The sequence below is a fragment of the Mauremys mutica genome, chromosome 6, assembly GCF_020497125.1.
Source record: "Mauremys mutica isolate MM-2020 ecotype Southern chromosome 6, ASM2049712v1, whole genome shotgun sequence".
NCBI lineage: Eukaryota > Metazoa > Chordata > Testudines > Geoemydidae > Mauremys > Mauremys mutica.
In genome coordinates, this window is record NC_059077.1 from 110,621,304 (window position 1) to 110,633,275 (window position 11,972).

The window sequence follows — 11,972 nt, forward strand, 5'->3', positions numbered from 1 at the left end:
TGCAACTAATTATGGACACCAAAAGGAGGAGGGAGAAACTGAATATTTTAAACACACAGCTGATGCTACATATGGGGTGATCGAAGTTTGAAGTCTGAACGTGCTGCTTGTTCCAGGGCTGGGTGCATTGTAAAGGCAGCACACTGCGCTCCTTGAGGGGAGAGGAAGAGAGCTTCACGTTGCTCTCTGATGCCCTGCCTCACCCTGGCTGACTCAGGAGCAGCATTAACCTGTAGGACTCGGGCCCTCTGTGTTATGTATTTGAATGCTGTTTTCAGTACCTCTGCACCTCTCTCACACCTCATAATGGAAGCATCCTCCATATTCCCTTCTTTTCCTTCCCAGCAACAGGACAAGACTCCTCCGTCATAGCTACACCTCCTGGCCTCCCACTGAACACTCCTCTGTAGTGAGAGCAAGTAATTTCACTATCAGAGATTTCACCATATAGAACAACAACACTTTTACTCCAACAGCTGCATGCTTTCCGATCGTGGGAGTAAATCGGAGTCATCAGCCAGTTACAGCACCCAGTGTTGATTCTGAACTCAAACTTTGGGGCTAAATTCCCTGGTGGAGTAAGTGGGCTCTTCTGACTTTAATGGCATTTTGTACACTAACCCTAGCAGAGAATGAAATTCTTGTTTTTTGTGGTTCATTATTTCTTTGGCACACATTTGCTCCTTCCTCTTTCTATATTGTTTGGCCAATTGTGCGTTACTGAACGGCCAGCCCACTGAAATACACATTAGGCTGACTGTGACTCTGCAAACCCCAGCTGTTTGTTAAAATGCATTTAGGAGTTTCTCACATAATCAATGGTGATGTCGTCTGACTGAGCCCCTTTACTCACTCCTTCTGCAGCATCAGCCAAAGCCTGGGAGCTTGAGCAGCAGCCTGAGGTGATGTCCCCAAGATGCCTGCCTGTGATGTTTCTTTTTCAGCCACTGAATGTCTGGGTGCTGGTCCCTGGTAAAACAAGGCACACAGGACTGGAACTTGAGCTGGGTGGAAGCCCATATGTGTCTATATGGTTGTTTTCTTTTATACATTCATCCTATTTAAGTTGGACTGCTCCTCCTGCCCACGGCTTTGCTAGCCTTCTCCTCAATCAAAAAAGGGGGGGGAAAGGTTTTCCATAATTGTTTTTAACTTATGTTTCCAACTCTGTCTCTACCCTCGACTATCCTGCTCTCTTTAAGGCAGCATTTTTAGCATTCATCATAGGGACCCCAATAGAGCTCTTACAGCTGAGGAGAATTTAAGTTAAATTTGAACAGTCTACTGACTACAAAGCTATATGACATGCTGCGTCCTCCTTTGGCTCTATATTCTTGTAGGGTTTTGTCCCCCTCTACTGGCTGGTCTACATAAAAAAATTATGAGATTATTGCTGGCGCCAGTTAACAAAAGTAAACATATAATTAAGGGTTAGAGGTTTATGCTTTTGGTGATGAAGTCTAGAATTCAAATCTCACTGTCAGCCCAAATAGATTCAGTTATATTATGATTTAAATATTGTCCTAATTTGGACTAATACTGAGGTTTATAGGCTTTTTAGTCCACCCCAAGGAGGAGATTGGAGCATAGGCTTGGTTTTTACTGAAAAGCAGTTACTCAGTTTAAACTGACTTATTTCAATGTTCAGGAGACACTGTTGCAACCATCAAAACAGCATATTTTACCTTGTGCAACTACTCTAAATTAATAACAAAAATGGATACATCTCAAAAGGGGTTTTTTAACCACCCATTAATGCCATCATGTCTTTAGAAGCTGTTATTAGTGTTGGTATGTGCCAAAAACCATGAGGAATAGAAAAAAAACCACTGAGGGAGGGAAGACTGATTTGGAGAAGTGATTTAGAGCAAAGGATTTACTAGCTGTGCAAGACTGTGCATATGGAATCATGGCGCTGACCAGGTGACTCAGTGGCAGGTAGTGGTGCAACTGAATCAGGAATAATGGTCCCTGATTAGCAAACGAGTGCAGCCTCAGTCGTCCCCAGCCCAGCTTTATTGTCCTGCCAGTTGTCTGATCTTTTCAGGACATGATACGAATACCAATGGGGGCAAACATATATGTATGTATCTGTATGGCAGCATGTGCACTGCAAGCCAGATCTTTGTTCATTTCAGTTTGAAAGTAGATCTCCTAGTTCAGATTGGTTTATCTTTGGATTTTCAGTTCTTGGATTTGGCAGTACTGTCAGTCAGCTGGAGACTCTGATGTGTTGCTGTTCTATGGGCATCTCCCCAGCTCATCTTCCAATGTGTGGTGTGATAGACCCAGGCCAGTTGGGAACAGCAGAGTAGTAGAAGAGAGATATACTGGCCCCTGGATAAGCAGTTTTCTGTTCCCTGAGTGACCAGAGCAGGCGCTGCTCCAGGCTAATGAGAACACCTGACTCCAATTAACCTGCTAAGAGTCAGGTAAGGCTGTTAAGCACCTGACTCTAATTAAGGCCCCTCTGATGCTATAAAAGGGCTCACTCCAATCAGGCCAAGGGGAGCCAGAGGAGAGGAAGTGTGTGTGAGAGGAACTGGGAGCAAGAGGTGTGCAAGAAGCTGAGAGCGAGTAGGCAAACAGCCAGAGGACTGAGAAGTACAAGCGTTATCAGACATCAGGAGGAAGGTCTGGCGGTGAGGACAAAGAAGGTGTTGGGAGGAGGCCATGGGGAAGTAGTCTAGGGAATTGTAGCTGTCGCGCAGCTGTTGCAGGAGGCACTCTAGACAGCTGCAGTCCACAGGGCCCTGGGCTGGAACCTGGCATAGAGGGCGGGCCTGGATTCCCCCCAAACCTCCCAACTCCTGATCAGACACAGGAGGAATTGACCTGGACTGTGGCTTCTACCAGAGGGGAAGGTCTTTGGGCTGTTTGCTGACCCACAGGGTGAATCTATGAGGTGAGCAAATCTGCCAAGAAGCGCAGGACCCACTAAGGCAGAGGAGGAACTTTGTCACAGTGGATGCATCACACAACACTGATTGGCAGACTCACCTTATTACCCATTTCTGATACTGCTGTCTGTCTATGGAATCGTTTGTTCAATGACTAAAGAGGAGCCATCTTCACTGAGAAACATGGCAACTCTTCAACAGCACAAAGCCACACTATAAAGGTATCCAGGAAAGGAAGAAAAAAACCCAACACTATGAGATGACTATAAAAGATCCTGATATTTCTGAGCACATACTCCTCCAAGCGAAGACCATAGAAGTTGCTCAGCACCTTTGGAAGTCAGGCCTCCATTTAATCTTTTGATGTTAGAAATGGTCATCAGACTTGTGGGAGATACCACACCTTCTCACTCCTGGCTCTGAAAAGAAGAAAACAAAACCTCCTTTTTTAGGTCTTCTGCACCAAAGAGATTTGAAACATTAAATGCTAAAAATATCTTCTAGCATATAAGTGTGTTCCCATGTCGGCAAAGAAAAAAAAACCTACCTACCTTTTGCACTGGACAAGCTCACAAAAGTTGTCTTCAACAGTATATGAACCAGATGGGGCTTTTTGTGGTTTTGCTGCAATTATAAATTACAATGCTATTTATAATAAGGTTTTTATTTTTCTTCAATCAGATGGGAGTTTTAAAAACTCTAAATAGTCAGCATTCCACAGTCTCTGCCCACAAGCAAGTGTGAGACGGCTCCAAGACTCCTCGATTTGTTTGCATTGCAATATGTTTCTAATGAAAAAACAAGCTTCTGAAATGTGGAGACATCACAAATACAGGACTTCTTCATACGAGCGTTGTGTAAGATAAAATAGAGATTGAATCCACAGGGCTGTACAGAAATGTAATAGGGTTCTATTATGCTAGAATCCTGTAGAAATTTTAAAAAAAGTATGAGATCCTTTCTATAGAGTATTTGAATCATCCTATAGAATTCTATAGCTAGGATTCTATATAAAATGGGCAAATAAAACCCTATAGGAAAGTTAGCTGAATTATGTAATTCCTTATTGGCCAACTTTTTATTTGACTATTGTAAGCCCCTTATCCAAACCCCATTTAAAGTCAATAGTCATATATTTCCACTGACTTCAATAAGCTTCACATCAGGCCATATATGCTTACAAGCATTTGCATGCCGTGGCATAGTTAGCGAAATCTAGTTACAGTAAAGAATATGCAGAAAAGAATGGTCCATGACATGCTTCCTCCCAGCTTTTTAAACACTGTGGATGATGAAGCAATTTTCTACTAGAAATAAAAAACAGCACAAGTCCTGTGATTAGCACTGAAAGCAATCACCCAACGTAGATGCATCTAAACAAATTTCCATCACTTCAGAGAAAACGATCCTAATCTTAACCAGATGTGGAAAAATGAAAAGGAATGTAAAAAATATCAGTTTGAAAATGTTTATTTCATTTCCCCCCGCCACATGCAGCTGTTTTTTTTTTAAAGTGTGAAGTCAAAGCACATAAATGATAAAAACAGACCTTTTCTAACCAGAGGCCCAAGATCTCTAAATATTTGTGCTTCCCCCCACCAGACTTCGACTGATACTTTCTCCCCCTTCTTTCCCGATTCTTCTTGAGAACTCCTCCTTCTGCTCAATCTTTGCTTTTATCATCACCCCCATATGTTATTCCCTCAGAATCTCCTTTCTTCCATTATCCTCAGGTCTCTTTCTCTATTACCTAGCCAGACCATTCGCTCGTATGCTGCCACTAAAAGACTCATAAGACAACCATGCATTCGCTTGTCCTAATCAAACTCATGCACTCACCAAACCCACACACCCACGTAACTCATGTACCCATTCACTAATTTCCTTCTTCACATATCTTCCTCTCTGAGACGCAGCCATTTATCACTTACTAGCTATCCCTCCACATCCCGTTCACTGGGCTTCCCAATGCACCCACCAATTTTCTCCTCCCCCCGACCAGGCATGCACCAGTCTCCCACATACATGTTCATGGTGCACATGAACATCACTGGCCCCCCAACTACTGCAGCTCTCTGGCCATCCCTTTCCCACAAGGCTGGGCTCTTTGGATGCTCCTAACCCTCACATGTGGGGCTTTCAACCTTCCCTGCTTAGGAAGATTTTCAGGTCTAGCCATGCAGTAAGTTGCAACTTTTCGTGGGTTGTTCTCACACCAATCCTTTGTTTGCATTAGCAGAGTGAACACTGTTGTGCTGTCCTTTAAATGTGCCTGTACACCCATTGCAGTTAACACAATTGCTTTTGCTGTGTCAGAGTGCTGTTTTTTTCCAATTGTTCTCAGAACATTTTATGAATTCTCTTTGCACTACACATATTGGAATCCCATCAGCTATTTCTTGATTGGGTCAGCAAGAAACACTCAGTGGATTGCAGCAGAATTGTTTCCAGTAGGCATGGTCTGCAAAGAAAAAGGTCTTCTCTATGAACAAAGCAAAAGCAAATGGAAGAGCACAGAGTGGTATTTAAACCTCTGGCATGTCAAGTTATTTAAAAGCCCCCTTTTCACAGTCCAAATAATTGACCTTTCATTGCCCAGCAGAATAATACTAACTTTTGTTCCAATTATGAGGGTTTTTTTTGTTTGGCTTAAAACAAAAATATTTTTAATCTTTGCACAATAAGGCTATTTGGATTTGAGACCAGAGTCTGCAAACAAAACAAAACAAAACAAAAAAGCACTTCTTCTATACAAGCTTCTGAAAGGGCACACAAGGAACTAATTTCTTCATGAGAAAGCTGGTATTTAAGATTATTGAGCCAGCCAGAGCATTTTGCAATGCTAGGTTACAGCACTGATCTGCACCATGGTTATAACCTAAAACAAATCCTTAGTCATTAATTGGTGAATTGTGTTTGGACCCTGCCGTCTCCCCTGATCTGCATGCTGGACTGGGACTGAGAGCAAAGGACTCCAAAGTCCTAATACAGCCCCTAAAATCATCTCTCTCTCTCCGAGGTGTTGAGCAAGTCACAGTCTCTCTGCTTCTGTAAAATGGGGATAACAGCGTTGAACTTAATTTTCACTTTGCATTTATTTTCACATTTAAAAAAAAAAATCTACAGCAATAAATTCCCAACATGTTTTACATGTTCAATAATTTAGTCTAAAAACGGACACGTGAATATGCAAGGAACAACGAACAAAGATAAAATAAGCAGGACTGTAATCTAGGGGTGGGCAAACTTTTTGGCCCGAGGGCCACACCGGGGAATAGAAATAGTATGGCGGGCCACGAATGCTCACACAATTGGGGTTGGGGAGCAGGACGGGCTGCGGGCTCTGGGGTGGAGCTGGGGATGAGAGGTTTGGAGGGAAGGAGGGTGCTCCGGGCTGGGATTGAGGGGTTTGGAGCGCGGGAGGGGGATCAGGGCTGGGGCAGGGGGTTGGGGCATGGGGAGAGGCTCAGGGGCTGCAGGCTCCAAACCGTGTTTACAAGTCGCTCCTAGAAGCAGTGGCATGTCCCTTCTCCGGCCCCCAACTCAGCACCCTGGCCAGAGCAGGACCAAGCCATGTGGTCTGGCCCCCGACCCAGTGCCCCAGTCAGAGCGCTGGAGCATAGCCAAGCCGCGTGGTCTGGCCCCCGACCCGGAGCAGGGCCGAGCCGCATGGTGCAGCTCGCGGGCCAGCTTTGAACAGCTTGCGAGCTAGATCCGGCCCGCCGGCCGTAGTTTGCTGACCCCTGCTGTAATCAGTACTAGTCTTTCTAGTGTGTTTCAAGGATTAATCATCGCAGTTCCCACAGCTTGCTGAAGTGGGCTCAATTCTTGGCCTTAAAGATGAAGTGTCAGATCTTCAGCTGGTATAAATCAGCACAGAGTTATTGACAACATGACTTCAGTGGTTCTACACTAATTTATACCAGCTCAGAATCTGGCCCAACAGTGCTTTAAATTCTAAAAAATTATAAACATGGTTGTTGCCAGCACAATCTCACTGCAGTGTGGACAAAGCTTTAGTTGACTATTCCAGCGCCTCTTTATTTTACAGTATTTGTGGCTCCCTGTAATTTTTCCATACTAGAAATCAGCCAGGACAACTGGATTAGCAATGTTTAGCTTTGCCAATTTCTGACAAAATGCAAGAAAGTTATGCTACCATGCTTCATAAACCTGTGACCTGAAAAAACAAACAAACAATTGCAATACAGTCAGACAACAAGCATACCAAACTCATATAGAGTACTGGACTCTATGGAGGGTTCACCACCAAAATATCCAGGCAGTTTAAAAAATGCAAGTACAGACACTGCACCAGCACTGTAAATCAGCAAGCAAATAAGTGAATGCAATTTGTAGTAAATATTTAAAGCCACTTCTGCAGATTTGACATTAGCTTCTGCTAATGAGCATGATCTTGCTTTTGATGCCAATGTTTTCCTGGAACAAATACATTGGATCCTCATTTTGTCACATCCATATGACTAGTCAGGCAAACCACATGTTTTCATAAACACATGACAATGAAATAGCATGTTTGGACACAAAGAGACCCATTGAGATATGGCAGATACATGGGTCGAGAACATTGAAAAAAAATTCACTGAAAGGCGGCTTGACCAGTTCTGGGAAAAATATATTTTGAAAGTGAACTGTGATTTTTAATTGGAATAACTGACTGGGAAAATTATTTTCCCATATTGCATCATAAGGGATGTCACTGTTAGCCATTTCTCTATCTTCTCCTGTGCCTCAGATCAACATGCAGAAACAGTTTTATCTGTCTATAGACCAACCCAAATAACATGAAAATTATTTCTAAATGTAGATACTACAGTCACCAGGGCTGTATCTACCTAGATAGAAAACCACAGGACAGTTTTTTTCTTGAGCATGAAAGATACCTGGGTGAAATGTAGGTCAGTAGAACAAAATGGCTTCTAATGCATTAGTAAGACACTGTGACAAATGGCCTCTTATTAACTAGCACCAGCTCTTGAAGAGTCAACATCAAATGGAGTCACAGGAAGCTTTAAAGTAATTGAAGTACAAAGTCCAGACATTGTGATAGTGTAATCATATGTTAGCCTTCACCATCATATCAGACGAACATCATAACAAACACAGATCAGTGCAATGTCAAACTGTCGTATCAGTTATTCTGCGACTTTCTGCCATTCAACCTGGCATATTGCCTCCTTCTGTCCTCTCTTCTGACGAACAGAACAAGCTGGAGTACATTCAGTCAGCCCATAGGACCCCACAATCCAGCCATAGGAGGGCACAACAGAACATTGTTCCCTATTGGCAGGACCCTCTGTATTCGTTGGCTGCACAAGAAGCCTGTGTAGTCACCTGGAGCTAAAGAATTGTGCTTCAGAATCTAAAATTGTGTTTTAAAAAGCCTGTTTCTAAGGCCCATGGTAGTGGAGGTAAGCAGCCTGAAAAACTCAGAACTGCCACATTCATCTGAATGGGTGTGAATACTCACATGGTTTAAATGTCATTTTAAGATGTCGCTACTGATCTTTTTTAGCAGAAATATCCAAGTAATGTGCATATCCCACGATCCTAAATTGCTCCTGTCCATGTGCCCCAAGCTCCAAATATATCTCACATAGCGGCCAAACCCAGTTTTGTGTTGTCTGCAACGTTTTGACAATTGGAAGCATGGACACTATGTAAAATAAATCGTATTTAATTAAAATAATGGGGGTCCTACTCTTTTTAGGAAGGAGTTAAAATTCAGCCAGCAGAAAAGACAAACTGCTGAGAAGCAAGAACACTAACAACTGTAAACAATTAATAAGCTTACATGGTCAATGCCCGCCCAGTAGAACAATGCTAACCCTCCCTTCACAACCCACTGGATGTCTATAAGCACTCACCCCCCCCCTCCCACCCCGCCTCCTTCCCCCACAAGGTAGTCATAGATATTTAATGCAATTAGAATGACCTCTATATGTACGTACTGTTCTTATTTTTCATCTTTGTTCAGGGTTCTCTCTTGACTTGTAACAGTCTGTCTCTGTATGTACAAATAAAATAATAAATTAATGTATATAACTGGCCACTATGGCACCATATTTTCAAAGCTGCTTGTCAGTCTTCCCAATACTGTAAATAACCCCCCTTCAGTATTGTCTGTGCTTGCCTGATTCTTGGGGAAAGGAATCTTTTTGCCTAATGTTACTAAGTGTTATTTTTCATTGTTACATAATTAAAAATGTCAGATTTCTTAAATGTAAATGAAGCTGGCACAGAATTAAAGTCCAGCTGATGGCATTTTGTCTAGTGTACATTTTCTAACATTTTATCCAGTCTAGTTTTGTATGTGCCAAGTGATGAAGCTTCTGCCACTTCTTTGAGATTATTTCATAACCTTACAAAACTCAGTCAAGATAATTTTTAATATTTATTCAGTTTAAGGACTCTTTAATTTCATCTAGTTACTTCTAGTTAAATCCCTGTGCTCCACCTGTGAAACACGTTACCTCCCTTCTTCATACAGCTATCTGTAATTTAATGCCCTCCTGCTCTCTCCCTGTCTTCTGTCTAACCAAGGTTTATATCTTATTTTACTGCATAAATTAATCCTTCTAGGGCCTATAATAATTCATTTTGGTGCCCTTTTGACATTCTCTGTTACTCAATTTTATCCAGGTAGTAAAGTGCCTAGAAGTTGATAGGATAAGACCAGGCCGTACAGAGACTATTGAATCTCCATGCTGTCGTTACAATGCTTATATAGCCCCAATTTGCAGTGATCTTACCTTGCTGGTACATTTTAATCATGAGTCATGTCTAATTTTCTGTCCAGTATTATCCTCAAGTCTTTTTCAGCATTACTGCTTTGAAGATTTTTCTCCTGTTGAATATACAAGTCTTCCAACTCTATTAACTTGCCCTTCCATTTTTCCAAGACATAGTTAGCAAGCTGGGTAGACAATAATGCCTCTAGGTTCCTCCATATTATTGCTCTGCCTATCCTGATGGATGTTTAAACCTTCCTCGATTCAGTGTATCTGCAAATGTAATTTGTGTTCAATTTTACCCTGCCATCCTGATCAATAATGAAGATGGTACATAAAATAGGAGCTGCAATATACCACTACACTCCTCGTTTCCTTGGGACAGAGATGTGGCTCTTTTACAACCCTTTCTGCTGAGCAGTAATTGTTCTTCCTCTATGTGTTTAGAAACTCTCTTTCTAGGGTAGTTCCATTATATTAGCAGGGATTGAAGCCAGATTTACTCAATGGTAACTACCAGGATTATGCTTTTCTTTTCCATCCATTTTTGAAGATTCAAGGAAACTGAACAGATCTTCTACTTCTGGTACCCCCCTATCCCCCACATGCATGTGACTTTTCATAAATATGAATGAAATTAATAGGCAGCAGGTTTAAAACAAATAAAAGGAAGTTCTTTTTCACGCAGCGCACAGTCAACTTGTGGAACTCCTTACCTGAGGAGGTTGTGAAGGCGAGGACTATAACAGCGTTTAAAAGAGAACTGGATAAATTCATGGTGGTGAAGTCCATAAATGGCTATTAGCCAGGATGGGTAAGGAATGGTGTCCCTAGCCTCTGTCAGAAGATGGAGATGGATGGCAGGAGAGAGATCACTTGATCATTGCCTGTTAGATTCACTCCCTCTGGGGCACCTGGCATTGGCCACTGTCGGTAGACAGATACTGGGCTAGATGGACCTTTGGTCTGACCCAGTACGGTCATTCTTGTGTATTAGCAACAGTTCAACAAGTGAGTAGGTGAATGCTCTCATCTTTTAGGACAAATACATGGACTGAAACGTATAAATTCCACCACCCCATTCACTTACTGTTTAAGAAACTGCTTGTTTGCTCATGAAAGTGGCCTTTACACTTGAAGGAAATAAAGGACAACTATACGACAAATTTAGAACAGTCTAACAAAGTACCCCAGAATGTTCTATTTGTGGTATCCATTCTCTGCTCCTTAGCATGTTTAATGCTGAAATATAGGACAAAGGACAATCAATATTGACATCTATATTAGGCATTAAAGCGAGATCTCTCTCAAATTAAGTAAGGCTATACCAAATTCACAACCATGAAATCTCATCTCTCCTGTGAAATCTGGCTAGTGTAGGGGAGGAGCAGGTCTGGGGGCTCTTACCGTGCGCCCAACTCCAGATGCTCATCCCAGCCAGGCTGGGGAGGAATGGGACTTCCTCTTCCCCTGCAGAGGCCACTCCTAGGGCCAGATCAAACCCATCTCTGGGAACCTCTCCCAGCTGCTGGCTGGGAGCCCAGCCCTGAAGGCAGTACTGCTGCCAGCAGTAGCACAAAAGTAAGGGTGGCAATACTGCAACACTCCACAATAGCCTTGTGACCCCCTCCAATGGCCCCTTTTGGGTTAGGACCCCTACAGTTACAACACCGTGAAATTTCAGATTTAAATATCTGAAATCGTTACAATTTTTAAAATCCTCTGACCATGAAATTGACCAAAATGGACTGTGAATTTGGTAGGGCCCTAAACACAGACACCCCCAAACATTGGCTAAGTATTTGAGTTATGCTTTCACTCTTGGTCTTAAGCTTGGATTCCTCTTCTCAAAAAAATCTTACACTCCTTGTGCTGGAAATGAAACGGTTGTGGTGTCAACAACAGCATCCACTCCACGGGGTGTTGTGCTTTAACCATGACAGCATATCCTACTGGTGGGCTGGGGCCAGAAACAAGATTGGTAAGAGCGCACATACACATACAGGACTGAAGTCATTGTGGTGCCCTGCTAAGCAGTAGCAATCCTAGATAAATGTGTGGTGGAGAATGCAACTTTTTGTAACATCAAAACATGGGGTGCTTTGCTGCCAGTCTTGATGCAAGCAGGGTGGGAAGAGAGAGAAAGACCCCAAAGCAGTGGATATCAGTTGGGCAAAAAAAGCAGGACGACTTAATAGTAGATGAACGCCATCCTCTTAACCACTCCCTCCCCCGCCCAGAGAAATCAGTAAGAAGTGTTGCGATTTTCCTGAATCCATGAGAAGCACGTCAATAGGTAATACAGGACCTTGTAGAAAGG